At 38.4% G+C, this 17,684-nt stretch overlaps 2 long non-coding RNA genes across 2 annotated transcripts; one reads left to right on the top strand and one right to left on the bottom strand.

Moving 5' to 3' along the window:
* Positions 1-3,075: 3,075 nt before the first annotated feature.
* Positions 3,076-11,413, top strand: LOC126827606 (uncharacterized). The gene is made up of 6 exons (XR_007682770.2): positions 3,076-3,837; positions 4,806-4,829; positions 5,804-6,154; positions 8,012-8,254; positions 10,221-10,290; positions 11,229-11,413. It is a non-coding gene; the product is annotated as an uncharacterized LOC126827606 (long non-coding RNA).
* A 486-nt stretch (positions 11,414-11,899) lies between these two features.
* On the bottom strand, positions 11,900-17,348 carry LOC130013678 (uncharacterized). The gene is made up of 3 exons (XR_008788894.1): positions 17,261-17,348; positions 13,546-13,639; positions 11,900-12,581 (listed from the first exon to the last, which is right to left on the bottom strand). It is a non-coding gene; the product is annotated as an uncharacterized LOC130013678 (long non-coding RNA).
* Between the last annotated feature and the right edge of the window lie 336 nt (positions 17,349-17,684).

The following is a 17,684-nucleotide window of genomic DNA, read 5'->3' as shown; positions in this document are numbered from 1 at the left end:
TTCATTCATTTGAATTAAACGTTTATTTCATATGTTTACGTAATTCCCTAGTACATGACTCTATGCTTAATTCTTGGGAATGGAGGCATATAATCATTAAGTTGACCCAGGGCATTAGCAAACATCTGTACGTCTCTGATCACCATCTATTAAACTTAAACTGTCTGTCTACAATTAGCTCCGCTTGCGAACAGACACTAAGCTAGTTGACCGACATTTTAAGTCCTAAATCAACGATTTTAGACGAAACCACTAAGCTTTTTTTTTTTAATTTTGAGAAGTATATATTCCGCTTTCATTTAATAAAATTGTTTATAACAGATGTGAACCGGAGAAGGACCCCATTACAAAACAGTATATTAATTGGAGGGTATGGCGGCCATTTAGAGCAGAGATCTATTCTCGAAGTAGGATAGGTGGTTCCCTTTGTGCACATAAAAAGCCACAAATATGTTTTAGACTCATTTTCTTTTGTGTTCTATAAGAATATATTCCAGTATTTATACATGTCATTTAATAAGAAGTTTAAACATGTTGCACAATTTTACAATGAGGATTAACATGTTTTATTTTACTTTATTCCAATAAATGTTGGTTTGAAACAGTTATGCGATTAGTCATTTAGGTATAAGGAACAGCGAAATTTGCCAAGGAAGCGACGTTTCCACGGTCTGGTTTTACATGTTAGAGGATCATATTTAAGGGGGTTGGGGAATTACCCACTACTACTACTACTAATACTAATACTAACTACTGCCGCTGCGGGTACGGCTACTAAAACCACCACCAATAAACTACTACTACTACTAATACCACTACTACTACTACTACTACTACTACTACTAGTGCTACCACTACAACTACTACTAATACTCCTACAACTACTACTACTACTACTAGTGCTAACACTACAACTACTACTAATATTCCTACAACTACTACTACTACTAGTGCTAACACTACAACTACTACTAATATTCCTACAACTACTACTACTACTAGTGCTACCACTACTGCTACCACTACTACTACAAAAACTAATACTACTAAAACTGCTATTATAACTTTCCTACACTCCTAGACATGGGTGGACTTTGTTGGAAAAATCATATTTTTTATACATTGCTTTATTAAAATAAAACATAAAATGTCAATCATTTAACTTGTTTTTTTCTTGGGGGGGGGGGGGGGCTGCTAATGGATCACAAATTATTGATATCGTTTCGTTTGGGCGTCAACATAATATATAACAGATTATTTTGGTCGCAAATGTACTAGTAGTTCCAATAAACAGTTTGTTACTAGTGGCGTCAATTATGCTTTATATTAAGATTGTGCGCTTTGGTTTTGATTCTATACATAGAGGTGATCTTAAGATCAAAAACTCCTTCAATAGGCCGAATATTAAATCACATTTCACTTGACAGATCATTGTGAAATCGACATTCAAAGTTCAATACATAAATAACACGTATTCAATGGTATAAACGGCTTACTATAAAAGCTTTAGTATACACACGTATAGTACAATGTATTTATATTGTATATGTTCAATACTTATTATACTAGCGTCTCTAGGTGCAAATCCAAATGAAACATTGCTAGTGGGGGCTCTTGGTGGGGTGGGGTGAGCACATAATATGGTTGTAATTGGGGCTTTCAGAGAGAGAGAGAGAGAGAGAGAGAGACCGGGTTTAATGTCCACTCGACACAAACTAGGTTATTTCGGGACTAACACATGATTTGATTTTTTATTTCAATAATTCGCTTGCGCGTAGGGGTCTTTAGCAGTGGGAGGAAACCGTGCTAATCATTCGGACATCCAACCTCTCATAAATAGACAGAAGTTCAGTACCAGGACTGAGAGCGGTTAACTTATTAACTGGTTAACGTATAAATAAAATTAAGGAGTTAATAGAAATTAATTAACGCGTTAACACTCTGTGACGTCATATGCATATTCAGCTGGACAATCGTTATACAGACTCATGAAAGGGCCTAATTCATGCAAAATGTTATCCAGAGATCACTGTGCCACTGTCGCCTTAGTTACGTTTGCTGGACCGCAAGTTTCCGGTCGAAATATCTTGGTCTCCAGTCTCCCACCTAATTCGATGTTTTTAAAAAGACCCCCCCCCCCTCATTCCACCTAAATCCTGGATTTGGAGTCCGGAATAAAAAGGTTTTTTTTACTCTCTACAAAAGGTTGGATGCGAAAATGGTCATGTTTTAGGAGCTTCGATAATTAACTCATTAGCTTAAAAAAAAAAAATAACGCGTTAATCAGTTAAAGGAAATTTTAACTTGATCTCAGCCCTGGTCAATACAGTTTAAATAATTAGATTATCTCATGCATTTTGGCATAATGAATGAAATGAAATGGGGTTTAACGTCCTACTGTTCTGCTCCGACTGGGCTAATGAAGACGGGCATACGCCATATAATGTTATATGAAGGGAAATTTTGTCCGGACAGCGGCGCTACAGCCTACTCATATATTACATTCCAACTGTCAAGGGATCTTTTAAGTGCACGCCAATGTGTACACGGGACCTCGGCTTTTCGTCCCATCCGAACGACTAGACAGCTGTCCTTTTCAGGCCCTCTGTCCTGCATCACTGACAATGGGGGGGGGGGGCGCGCCGGAAAATGGATCTTTTACTTGCACGCCAATATGTACGATATCTTTTGCCTGCGACTTCGTCCTGCACCACTGACAAGGGATAACCATGTTGGATACATGTATGGAATGATGTTTAACGTCCCATTTTTCTGGACCAACTGGACTAATGAAGACATGCACCTTGGTATAGATATTCCATACACTCCCTCGTTTAATAAATGGCTTAATATAATACACCTCCCGAAATAAAAATGTATAGAATGATGTTTAACGTCTTATTTTTTCTAAACCAACTGGACTAATGAAGACGGGTACCTTGCTAGATATTCCATACACTACCTCGTTTAATACATGCCTTAACATAATACGCCTTCCGAAATAAAAATATGTATCCGCCCCGATTGTATTCAGATGAAAGGAATATATTTATATACATTACTTATAGTTCAAACGGAATTCAGATAGGTGATATTGAAAGTATACCCTGGTTTAAGTGGATATATATTAACTTTGTGGATTCGAAAATTATTTTTTGATCGATTCAGTATAATAGATATGGAAATAGTAAACATGATAAAAAAAAACAGGAAACCGAGAGTAAAGGTTGTTGTGGTTTACCAGTATTAAACTTTCCTTGAAGTAATCAGAAAGCGGGGAGAATGCGCTAGAATCGTGATTGTATATACCGGTGAATTGTCGATCTCAAATAACGAAGTGGTATTGTATTCATAAGTTGATAACTGGGGTTTAAGAAAACATTTTTCTTGCCTCTGTGTGGATATTATTAACGGAACTTTGTCGGTAAATTGTGTTTTTCTGTATATCAACAGCTAACCTAAACAACGAACAACTAAAAATAGGAAATCCGAAACCAAAAAAAGAAAAAAAACGGTTTTATTCTGGTGCAGTAAAATCTAGAATTGAGTTAGCTGCAGTGACTCGGATATATAAAACCGCCATTTCCCTTTCTTTTTATTTATGTGAAAATTATTTTGGCTTAAATGAGATGCATGATTGCGCAACGTTCGCACTTATTTAATGTATTTATTTCGTTTATCAAATTTTTCGTTTCGTTTAAAACATATAACATGTTACAGTGAATGTAAAGTAGCAGTAGGCCCACCTGTAATCTGCCATTATGATGTGTGAGTACACAAAGGAAGTTACCAGACTATTGTTGGCTTTTGTATTTCTACATTGTGTTTCCATTACAGGTAAGAGTTTTATTGCTGTCATAAATTGTATAAGGCAGTTACAAACAAACACGTTTCACGAGAATACATTTTGTCAGTATTATCAAACAGTGAGCGTTGAGCAATATGCCAATTGAGCTTGTATTTTAAAAATTGGCCAATATAGGATAGGCGGTGTTCGAAAATTATTCAAGAAGGTGACTCAGTAAATGACGTTGGCTCACAAAACGACCAGAATATTTCGATGTTAGCCGCGACAGTTCTGTGGGGTTTTAGAGCCTGGTTTCCACGATTGGTGGAGAAAAATGTGTCTAGTCGTTCGGATGGGACAAAAAACCGCTACCCAGCCATTTACTCATTGGCATGCACGTAATAGAACTTTTAACAGTTGGATTTCGATGTAGAGTAAACGGATGCGCCACAGTCCGGTCAAAATCTTCCCTGTATCATACTGTACCGTCTTCATTGGCCCGGTTGGCGCAGAATCGTTAAACACAAGTTCACTTTATTTCATTTTTCCAAGATCAGACGAGTAAAACGCATATTTTTTTTCCGTTCAATCTGATCAAATCACAGATCCCATTTCGTTTACTTGCCTTTACTACACTAGGATCTGGAAGAGTTGTTATCATTGATGTGTTCTAAATGGTGTGAGCGATTCGCCAATGAAACGGTCTGTTACGGCGAGCTTTTGGCGTGTTTTGCACGGATCTGTGGGTAACCCACTCGTAACATTAATGCTGATTGGTTAATCAAATGTCTGACGTCATAGGGTCAAAAGCCGCCCGTATGACCTCTAACGTGACCTATCGCAACAACCGGTCAGATCTTAATGTAGTGTAGGCCATCGAAAGTATAAAAAACGAAACGAAATATAGATCTGTATTTTTATCAGATTTTTTTCCGATAAAAGAAAATGACCTATAGTTAAGTTACGAGCCATTCACAACATTAAAAAAATGAACTCACCTGTCTGTTTATATTTTCAGATGGAACTAACTGTGATAATTCAAGTAAGTATCCGTTCTACACACAGAGACCGCCATATTAAAGAAATAGTATACTGTTTTGTAATGCGATTCTACCCCTTTTCACACACAAACGACTAAATAAACATTTGCAATTTTATTTAATGGAAGCAGAATAAATACTTCTCCAATTTCCAGAAATTTCATGTTTTGGACTAAAGTAGTCGATTTAGGAATTAAAATGTCGGTCAATTAACTTCATGTCTGTTCTCAAGCTGAGCTCATTGTCGATAAACTGCTTAAGTTTCGTACCGTAAGCATCATTTAAGCCCAAGTATTGCCGATTACGTCATGGTGCAGACAATTGGGGAATTTTATTTGATTTAATTCCGGGAAAGTCAATATAACCCTTGCTATCACAAGACAAAAAAAATATATATTTCTGAAAGGTAGTCTCTACAAGGGTATTTGATTTCAGTGCAGCGTCATTCTATGTTTTTAAACTTGAATTGGTGACCGTTATTATTGGCATTCGGCTTTTTAAATCCAAGTTAAACTATTCTACTACTAACCGGGGTTTAACAAATCGAAACTATTGCTTAACTAAGATGGCTGTCTAGTCCTTCGGATGAGACGAAAAACCGAGGTCCCGTGTAAACATTGGAATGCACGTAAAAGATCCCGTGGCAGTTGGAATTCGATATAAGAGTAGGCGATAGTGCCGCTGCCTGGGCAAAATTTCCCTCATAGCACACTGTATGGCGTATGCCCGTCTTCATTAGCCCATCATAGGGTCAGAACAGTAGGACGTCAAACCCCATTTCATTTCATTTCATTTTCAACTAAGATGGTGGGCAGGATATTTTAACAACCTAATAACTCTTCAACTGAGAAGTTCTCGTGGCCAGTACAGTTTGAAATTGTATCTTTTGTCGGCAAACATCGTTACAATCTAATTCGTTCACAGCAAATATATACATCGTAGTTTATACTAATACTTTAAATTGCATACATTTCAGTTGCTTCAATTTCGGTCTGCAAATCTTCGTCACAACAAGGACGAAGTGTTCATCTGACAGGTGTTCTGGATAACGACGATGGAATTGGATGTGGATGTGCTCTACAATTAATCAACGATGGTTTTGGACAAGGAACCATATCAATAGCCAATATCACATCGGCGCCTAGTAATTGTGACTTCAATATAGATTCGACTTATAAAACTAACGTGAAACGAATTTTCTCGTGTGGTAATTATGAACAAAATGTACAATATGAATTAATAGAAGGAGAAGAGGTGCTGTTAAAACTTCAAAAAGGGACTAGTAATATTGGTGCCATATTCTGTCTAGAGATAACCAGTACACTGGGTAAGTAAGATAGAGGGGATAGGGAGAAACACCGAAAATGACCATTTTTTTGTAACCGGGTTCGATTAACTTTGCCAAAGCAACGCCATTGCACATAATTTAGCTAAACATGCACAGATAATTTAATCGTCAAATTATGGAAAAGGCCGAATTAAGAAAAAGAAATGAAAATGAAATAAGGGTTAAATGTCCTACTGTTCTGCACCGACTGGGCTCAGGAAGACGGACATGTGCCATACATTGTGCTATGAGGGTCATTTTGCCCGGACACTACGGCCTACTCTTATATCGAATTCCAACTGTCAAGGGGTCGTTTACGTGCACGTCAATGTGTATACGTGACCTCGGTTTTTCGTCCCATCCGAACGACTAGACAGCTGTCCTTGTCAGACCCTCTGTTCTGCATCAATGACACTGGAGTTCCACGCCGGAAAATCTGGATGAACTTTCTCGACCAATGCAGGGATCGAACACCCGACCTCCAGGCTAGCGAGCCAGCGTCTTTCCCACTTAGCCACCGCAATCCCCGGCCGAATTAGAGTCGGGGAAACAACAAGAAACGTCGTTGCCATCTTTGAAACCATGTTTCATTTTCGATCGTTTTCATAGACTCAATATGTCAACTATAATCTTAAAGTTACAATTTCATATTTTCTAAGAAAGTCAAAACATAATTATTTTTATGTCTTTTGCTCAATAGGTTGTCAACTCACTATTATACGATCTATTTCACACTTAAAAATCTTCACACCGGAAATAATAACACAATTACCTCCCAAGTTTTCTATTCCCCACCATGGAATAGCTATCTCCAAACGTTTGAATTTGAAGTTGAAAATGATATTTTTGCCAATTTCTCAACTGGCAATAGTGAATTATAGGATTAATAGGATTGTTCTTTAACAAGGCAGGACTGATTATAGATACCATCTATTTTAAAGCTGCAATTTCATATTTTTAAGTTATATTTTTAAAATTTATTAAAATAAAGGGGGAATAATACCTATAATTGTATAATAGTGAGTTGACAACCTATTGAGCAAAAGACATAGAAATAATTATGTTTTGACTTTCTTAGAAAAATTGAAATTGTCGCTTTAAGGCTTTATTTTAATACATTTTAAAAATATAACTTAAAAATATGAAATTGTAACTTTAAGCCATTGTTTTTAAGAGTCGTCGTTGGGAGGTGCGGTGGTTCCTTGTTCGATCCATTCGTTGGCCGAGAAAGTTCACCTGGATTTTCCCACGTGGTTCCTCCATGTCAGTGGTGCAGGACCGAGGCCTGACAAGGGACAGCGTATAGTTGTTCAGATGGAAAGAAAAACGAGGCCCTCTGGATGTTGGAATTCGATATAAGAGTATGCCGTAGTGCTGCAAAATTTCCCTTCTTCATTAGCTAAGTAGGAGCAGAAAAGCATGACGTTAAACCCATTTCATGTTATTATTTAAGAGGGGGTCACGGTGGCTAACTGGGTGAGACGCTGGCTCGCTAGCCAGGAGGTCGAATGTTCGATCCCTGCATTAGCCGAGAAAGTTCATCCAGATTTACCGGCGTGGTTTCCCCTTGTCAGTGATGCAGGGCGGAGGGCCTGACAATGACAGCTGTCTAGTCGTTCCGAAGGTACGAAAAACCAAGTTCCTGTATACACATTGGCATGCACGTAAAAGATCCCTTGGCAGTTGGAATTCGATACAAGAGTAGACCGTAACTTCGCTACCCGGGCAAGATTTCCCTCATAGCACACAGTATGGCGTATGCCCGTCTTCATTAGCCCAGTTTAGGAGCAGAACAGTAGGACGTTAAACCCCATTTCATTTCATTTCATTTCATTTCATTTCATTTATATATTTCAGGATCACAAGTGAATATTGAATGTAGCAAAACTCCAACAGCTACAGTACCGACAACTAGGACGATCACCGACAATACTGGTAAATCAAACATTAAGAGTTCGACACCCAATAATAATTTTAGCCAAACTCCAACAGCTACAGTACCGACAACTGGTACGAACACCGACAATACTGGTAAATCAAACATTAAGAGTTCGACACCCAATAATAATTTTAGCCAAACTTCACCTTCATCCGAAGATGGTGAGTATTCTGGTCTCAAGTGGCGTTGACACTTGTGTGGTGCTGCTCTTTATGGATAAATAAAATAAAACCAAGTACGACCAATCCAAACCATAAGACAAAATTCGAAGTCCTAAAAAAAATAGTGTAATCAGCAAATGGACTGTTCACCGTGTACAAAATACACGACAAATAGTGGTAACAGGTGTCCGGAAGAGTAAGCTTACCCTGCCTGGCGCCACAACCGCCATAGCTGCATCCAAACTATTAGACGAAATCTCGGTAAAATAGCGTGATTGGTCAATGGACTATCGGTATGCAAAATGCACGTGGTGAACAGTGTTAACGATGTAGTAGACATAATCAGGGAGATGGTATACGCGTCAATTTAATATATCTAGAATAATAGCTGAGAGAGACATGTTATATTTACCAATCAAGTCAATATGACGGCCATAAAACTGTTTAAAGGTTTTTATAAGTTTAGTGCGCAAGTATCCCTGTGGTGAAGCTTAGATGACAAATGCCTCGATCTACTTAAAATAAAATCAGAATAAAATGAACAAGCTCTCGCGTAACGTATTAGCTGAGACACAAACACTCATAAGCTGGTGATATTGGAATGTTACTACTAATAAATGGAAAGTTAACAATCGGAAAGTCAAAGTCATCGCGTTTATCGTACAATTTAACACTTACATGTAGTTTATGGCAATTGTCAAAATCGAGACGTAGATCCAGGTAGGGTGTAACCTAGCTTACTTTACTCTTGTTGAAAGATCTGTTCTCGCGTAAAGGCAAAGAGCTTTGCTTTATTTAAACGCCGGAGCTAAGATGTAAGTATATATTTTCCCACTATACTTTGTATATAAATGTAAGTGAGTCAAGATATAGTTTTTTAGCACACAAATCTGACATAAAGTCATGGCAGCATAAAGAAATATTAAAGATACATTAGTTAAGAGTTTTATAAAGAATTGGCCATTCTTGCTATAATAATTCAAAAATAGATGATAAAAAAAGAAAGTGTTGAAAATTGCAGTCAATTAACTTACTTTCTTCTGAACGGAATTGCCACTGTTGGAAGTTTGGACTAGAAATAGGCATCAATTGTCTATGAGAATTGGTGATCGTTTCATTGACAGACGATAAGTTCACCCACATATTCTCGATTATAGAGTAACATGCTCAATGGCTATGGTAGACTCGCTTCGCAGACCTTTAATCACCAGTTTCCGGTAGTGACATCAGCGACTAACGGTAAACGTTAGCTTGGTCCGTCATTTATTGATTTAATTTTAAATGAACTACTGTTTAAATCCATCCGTGGGTCTACAGAGTTGATTTTAAGCTTGTCGTGTAAATAAAGGTCTTATTAATAATTTCTATAACATTTCAGGCCTAAATAAAGACTTGCAATAGGCAGATTTAGCTCTTGCATAATGTGTGTTTAAAGGTCAGTCCATGATTTCACAAAACATCATATGGTGATAACTGTGAATATTTGAGGATGAGAAATTAACAAATCCCTCGTTTTTCTTTTCCAATAGACCATTACATGCTGGTTGGGTGGTCGAGCGGTCTAATGTGTGCACTTTAGACCATAAGTCCTGTCAGTGATTCAGGTGATTGTGCCTCAGCTCATGAACTCCCTGCCCAAAATAACCAAATGTGTGCCGATTGAAGGTTATGCCCCACACCCCACCCCGCCACACACACCCACACTGGTGCATATAATTGAACTAAAAACTTACGATAAGTTAGTCCGGAACGAAAAACTTACGATAAGTTAGTCCGGAAATGACCTGTTTAATGCTCCCCTGGTCTATAATTTGGTTCAAAATCAAATGAATCTGATATGTGATGGGTCGAGCTCTATATGGTTTAATGTTTTGTGGATATAAACTGACCGTTATACATGCTTCATCTACGGACGAAAAGTTTATTTATATAATATGTCTGATATGGTCCTTGTCCGTTATTTCAGAAACTGGTTTTATCGTGGGTATCATATTAGCAGTAATAATTTTGATAACTTTGATGTCGCTGGTTGTTTGGTAAAGTATTAATTTCGTTTATCTTGCTACTTAAAGAAGTTTTCCCTCGTACAAACTGTGTAATTGCATGATATATTTGGATTTATCTATCAAAATTTGCTTCAAATTCCTCTCTAAACATTTTAATCCAAAGGAAAGTACCCCATGCCACAAGAATCAATTTTAGAAGTATTGTTTGTCACGTGACTTAGCTTGTATTTGTCTTTGGTCGCTGTCCATTTACCAAATCCTAAGTAAATTCTTGGATTATCATCTGCAAACTCCCAGACTCCACTGGACGTTTAAGTCTCTCAAAATTGCCACAACTGTTACCTATAAGAAGCGATCCTTACGTCACTCGAGGAGACGGGCTGCTACTAGTGACATCCTTGCATATTTCTTCTATCGGCGTCCCATGGGTCTTTTTCAGGGGAACCAGTATTTTGCTATAATAAGATTGGGTCGTTCGTTCCTGGAGTTTTACGTTCACTTCCACCAGGGGTGAGATAAGATTGGGTGTCTCTACTTGCCATAAATACCAAATTTGCCATACTTTTATTGGAATTTAACTAGCCAATAAATACTTTCGTAGGAATGTATCTTTAACCCTTATTGTATTTATGACAAGGAGTAGGGTTGCCTGTCCAACCTCGTGGGTTTTCTCCCACTGCTAAAGACCCCTACGTGCAAGCGAATTATTCAAATAAAATTGAACCATATGTTAGTCCCGAAATGACCTTGTTTGTGTCGAGTGGACGTTAAACCCCATTTCTCTCTCTCTTTATTGTACTTACATTCACATTCGACGCCAAATCAACCTATACCTACTAAATCCGCGAAATCGTTTGAAAAGCTTGAGACGTTCTAAACAAGCTGGAAGGTAGTATTTGCTTTCGTCTTTAGAGTTAATGGATTGATCGTTTCAAATCAATTTGAGAATTTGGACATTTCTTTTTCAGTGTTTTATACAGAAAGAAGAAGAGGGTCAAGAATGTGGTAGTACCGGGTGACGTCAAACAAATAAAACATTAATAATTATCATGTTTGATAGTAAATATTATATGATTTAGCAACAAATAGGAAGAAAAGTAAAGAAGATTAAAAAAATTTAAAAAATATGAAGAAAAAAAACGATGTAAAAATATGACTTAGCATGAAGAAAAAAAACGATGTAAAAATATGACTTAGCATTTTTTTAAAAATTTGAAATATGTGTTTTTATCGAATGGAATATATATCGAAAGGAACTGAGTGGCTGATTTGTAAGGCAAGACAATTTTATTCACGATTTTGAATTAAATAGCGACAGGGGTACCTCACGGTGAAAAAAATGTCAACCGAAAAGTGTCTTACCTTTCTCTTTTATTATATAGGCATACATCAGAAGGTATTTTAATGCGATCATGTTTGATAGTAAAATATATAAGATTTAGCAACAAATAGGAAGAAAAGTAAAGAAGATTAAAAAAAAATTAAAAATATGAAGAAAAAAAAAACGATGTCAAAATCTTTGAAAAAATCACATGTTACACAGGTGCACCATAAGAAAGGCGTTATCTGTGAGATAACTACAGAACTTGTACTGGTATCTAATCTGATGCTCCATCAGAAAAGGTGGGAAAGATGCTGGCTGCCAGCAATGTGACGTGTGTTGCAGAACTACAACTTCATAGTGGGATCGTATTTAAAATTAAATGAAATGAAATGGGGTTTAACGTCCTACTCCTAAACAGGGTTAATGAAGACGGGCATACGAATTCCAACTGCCAAGGGATCTTTTACGTGCGGCAATCGGTTTTTCGTCCCATCCGAACGACTAGACAGCTGTCCTTGTCAGGCCCTCCATCACTGACAAGGGGAAAACACGTCGGAAAATCTGGATGAACATTTTCGGCCAATGCAGGGATCGAACACCCGAGCGCGTCTTACCCACTTAGCCACCGTGATCCCCATGAATTGAAATGAATACTGTTCTCTATCAACTGGAGTAATGAAGAAGGTAGCTTATTTGAAGTTGCTGTGTGAAAGTGTGTTGCTCCTAGGGAGCAGAGTGCGGTTAAACTGTGGAGCACGTTTGACGTAGCTCAGAGTATTATACCAAAGAATCAGTCTTGTTTATCTTATCAGATTTGTCATTTTTGGAAACAATCAATGGCGAACTATTTATCTGTTGATAAGTTGAGTGGTGTTGAGATGTTGGGGTTAGGTTGGTCGTAAAACTACTGACCCACAAATCCGATTTCAGATAAATAATAATTCCCGCCATAAATATCACCATAGCGACTAAATGTCGATGACGATAACATAGTGATCTGAAAAAAAGAAACATAAATTATACAACGATCGCAAAAATGCTCTAAATCGGACAAAATTGAGAAACGATAGATGTAATGCTCTGAATGTAAAATCTCTTAAAGTGCATAATAGTCCAAAAATGGTTCAGTGACCTAGATAAGCGTCGATGGGAGACGTATTTTGTAAGAGAGAGAGAGAGAAATGGGGTTTAACGTCCACTCGACACAAACTAGGTCATTTTGGGACTAACATGTGGTTTAATTTGACCAGCGGGGAAACCCACCGTCATCGATTTCGCTCATAATTTTTTCATGGAAGTGTTCCCTTATGAAACCTCTTGATCCAAAATATTTTCGAAAAATTCCGACTCTTACAAATTTTGCAAATTACTTGAAATATCAAGCTGAAATTTGGAAATTATTGACATTTTTTCATTTTTCAGGTCACACAGGTTTAGAAACACCCCACCTCTGAAAAATGTCGGGGGGTTGGATGGCTGAATGATTAGCGTGCGCGCGCTGTATCATAAAGTCTGTCATTGAGTCGACTGGCGTGGTTTCGAATCCCCGGTTGTACGTGGCAAGGAGTAGGGTCGCCTGTGCAACCTCGTGGGTTTTCTCCGGGGCCTCCGGTTTCCTCCCACTGCTAAAGACCCCTGCGCGCAAGCGAATTATGTAAATAAAATTAAACCATATGTTAGTCCCGAAATGACCTAGTTTGTGTCGAGTGGACGTTAAACCCTATTTCTCTCACTCTCTCTCTCTCTCTGAAAAATGTCTACAAAATGTTAAATTATCGGAATTATTGGGAAATATTTTGGATCGAGAGGTTTCATAAGGCAACACTTCCATGAAAAAAATTATGAGCGAAATCGATGACGGTGGGTTTCCCCGCTGGTCAAATTGACGTGGATTGACCCTAAGATTAAATTCATACAACAATTTAACTACGTATCGACGACATTGGCATATAATTACTTACCTTTTGTTAAGTTTTAAAACCATTTTCTTCAACAGTCTTGTAAAGTCGTACTCTTTTAGCTAAGTATAAATCAGTCAATGTCAGCACTGAGACCCTGAAAAGTGTAAAAAAAAAACCAATGAAGACGGCTCTGGCATATCGGGTAACGCACCCAGGTGTGGGTCGAGCTATTCCACCTATATCGAACCCCAGCCTCGCTGTATCCCCCCCCCCCCCCTCTCCTGGATCTATACCTGCTGTATCAGACCCCGGCCCCCAGCAATAGTGGAAATGAAAGGGGGTTTAGATTTTCCGGCGTGGTTTCCCCTTGTCAGTGATGCAGGATGGAGGGTCTGACAGGGACAGCTGTCTAGTCGTTCGGATGGGACGAAAAACCGATGCCCCGTGTACACATTGGCGTGCACGTAAAAGATCCCTTGGCAGTTGGAATTCGATATAAGAGTAGGCCGTAGCGCCGCTGCCCGGGCAAAATTTCCCTCATAGCACACTATATGGCGTATGCCCGTCTTCATTAGCCCAGTTCGCAGCAGAACAGTAGGACGGTAAACCCCATTTCATTTCCAAATAAATGGCCAATTGTAGTGGATGTAAACATATTAAATTGTGTTATCTCCCTTTAACCTCAAGCAAAGTTAGGAGCAGAACAGTAGGACGTTAAACCCCATTTTATTTCATTTCATTTCATTTTTTCGAATTCCAACTGCCAAGGGATCTTTTACGTACATGTCAATATGTACACGGGACCTCGGTTGTTTTCGTCCCATTTGAACAATAATACAGTATCCCTTGTTTGTCCCCCTGCCCTGCGCCACTGACAAGCGGAGACCACATCAGAAAATCCAGATGAACTTTCTCGGTGAACGTAGGGATCGAACATGGGACATATGCCATACGTGTGCTATGAGGAAAATGATTTGTTCGTCTCCAAGTAGTATTGTTTACATTGTATCCATGTTGATAGTCTCGTTTGTCACGCAATTAGTTTTTCTGCAATATTCTGTTATGCACTGGTTAATTGGGCATAATAAAATCGTGAGTCATGACGTAACGTTATGTAAACATATTTGGTTCAATTTGGAACCCTGTTTAAACCTGAATGATATTGTTACGCAGTTAGCTATTGGTTGTTAATCGGACTACTGACCAGTCGTAATTTGGAACAGAAATATGCTTCCATTACAGCAGTATTTAAGTGGGATTAGGTCTAATCAAACGAAGCACTGCGAGGAGTATGGTGGTGCCCTGGATGGAAAACATATATCCACCAACAAGCATCCCAAGACTGGAACCATGTACCACAACTACAATGGCTTCTGCTCAATAGTGTAAATGGCTTGGGAAGATGTGGAGAGATGTTGGTGGTTGTGGATGCCAGTCTGATGCCCAGCTTCACATTAAAATCCATCCACATTAAATTATAGAAATAAATAAATTACCACACTAATAATGAATTCAAATATGAAAGGTTTTATATACAGTAACATTAAAAGATAATTGAGTATAAATTATGGGTTTTTTAATTACGCAAAAAAGGCTAAATAGCCATAGTTTTATTCTCCACCAAATGAATTAGTTCCACAACCCTATAAATTCAATACTCGTAAAAATATATTATATTCAATAAGAAAAAAAACTAAAAAAAGAAAAATCACCCATCACCACGAAATAAAATAAAATTAAATACTGCTTATTGATTCTCGACTACGCCACTTTTTAACACGTCCCTAGTAGGATGGGGATACGGTTTAATTCCGTTCATGGTACGGTAATTCCGTTCATAGTACGGCAAATCCGTACGGCGATTCCGTTCATAGTACGTCCATCTCGTATTAAGAAACTTGCCCCTCCGTCTAATTGGAGGACGGCGAAAATTTTGAACAAGCTCAAAGTTCTAGAACAGGTCGTAAACAGTTGCTACTAGCTTCACGCCGCTCGCACACAGTTGAAGACCGTTTGGAAGCATTTTCCAGAACGTAATTAGAACTAGTTTGGTGTGACAGGGGCTTAACATTCATACAGTTCATATTTTCCTTTCAATTTACTTTGTATCGATTTATTTTCTTTACTTTGTATAATTTATATTTTATGTGTTTGCATTATCTTTGTAAATGCGTCATGGATCTGCCTGAGTAATTCACACTCTAAACAAAACAATAATCGAAGCTAAATGAAGTTGCGTTTAACGTCCTATTAGTCTTGATCAGCTATATAGACTAACGAAGGTGGCCAAACGCAATGCAGGGGAATTTTGCCCAGACAGTGGCAGTTAATCCTTCTACACTTCGTCAGATTCCAATTGAAGAGCCCCGGGGAAGAACAATCTGAGTCACTTTTTCAATGAACCCCAGTTAATGGCGCCATCTGGTAGCAAATTGTATAAACTTTCTGTGGAACAATCTATTTCAGGTAAAAACGACCGGGGTCTCATCGACCAAGGCCCTTTGTGAAATGACCTCCCGGACAAATACAAGTCCATCGTATTTATTTGACCTTAATTTGGCTGAAACGTGGAAGTCAGTTGTTGCACTGGTAATTATGATTCGTATTAAACATCACTTTGAAGTCGTAATTAAACCCACTCGCTGTTCTGTTCGCGTCGAGCATTCTTGCTCAAAAATCTGGACTCTTCAATTGCCAAGGGTTCTTTTTCCGTTCAACTTTGCCGTCCAGACTACATGAAGTTTCTCGCCAGATCTTTCGTCCTGCTCTACTGACATCGTATCGATTTATTTTCTTTATTTTATGTAAATTATATTTGTAAATGCATCACAGCGGACATGTTCGAGCAAGTGTTCTGTTCTATAAATTTTAATACAAGTATTATTTATAAAACTCGCAATGCTATGTGGGCGGATTTGGGTTTTCGTACCATCCAAACGACCATGGCATGTCAACTCCCATGACCCCAAAGACCAGGGCGTCGCGGGTTCGATCCAGTTATTGGCTTAAGGAGTACCTCAGGATTTTTCAGGGCGGGTTTCATTTGGTAGTAGTGCATGGCGGAGGGGGGGGGGGATAACAAGAAACAGCGTCTTGTCGTTGAGGTGGGACGAAATATCAAGTTCCCGTGTACACGTTGGCGTGCACGTAAATGAAAGCTTGGCAGCTGGAATTCTATATAGAGTTGTCCGAAATGCAGATCTCTGAGCCAAGTTTCCCCTCATGGCACACTGCAAGGTGTTAGCGCATCTTGATAAACACGGTTGGAGCAGAAAAGTTGGGCGTTAAACCCCCTACATATTTTGAACTGCCGACATATCTATTTTGCACCGTGAACATTGCAATAATATTGGCAACGTTTTCCTTCCATAAAACACGAGATGATGACGACTATTAATGAATTAATGAATCCCAAAACCAAATGACATGAAATGAACTGGGCTGTAAGGGAGATTTAACCTGCAGCACTTATCTCGATTTCCATCCGAACGACTAACAACTAAACATTTTATAAGCTAATGTTTATTAGCCCACTGTATGGCGTGTGCCCGTCTTAGTTAGCCCAGTTCGGAGCAGAACAGTAGAACGTTAAACCCATTTCATTTCATTTAAAAACTAATTGATTCCTTTAGCTTCTACACCACTCGTTCCTGTATATAATCAATGTATTCATGGACTTCACTCAACGGGTGTATGTTTGATATTGATCTGGATTCATTTCTACTGAACATCAAAATATGTTATCCCAATCTTAAAACATAATTGATTCACTTACCTTTCTACCTGTGTATAATAGCCGTCAGACCTGGGTGGCGTCCTTACTGCACTGCTACTGCGACGGAAAATGGTCTCAGACAGCGCGGGGGTTTCTGTCTTATTGATCTACGTACACTTTTGATTTGCGAACTCTTAACTATGAGGTTTATTAGTTGTCATTGGAAACCATGTTTACTAGTAAATGGTGCCGTTATTGACTATGAAATATTCAGTATAGGTATATCGCTTGGCAGTAATAGTCTCAATTACTGAATGGTACAGGCAGTTATATCGCCGAAACGTCAATTGTTTCTGAATTTAGAGTCAAACCGGATGCATGGAGAGAGAGAGAGAGAGAGAAATGGGGTTTAACGTCCACTCGACGCAACTAGGTCATTTCGGGACCAACATATGGTTTAATTTTATTTCAATAATTCGCTTGT

This window comes from Patella vulgata, chromosome 7 (genome assembly GCF_932274485.2).
Source record: "Patella vulgata chromosome 7, xgPatVulg1.2, whole genome shotgun sequence".
Taxonomy (NCBI): Eukaryota; Metazoa; Mollusca; class Gastropoda; family Patellidae; genus Patella; species Patella vulgata.
This window is presented reverse-complemented; position numbering and strand designations above follow the sequence as displayed.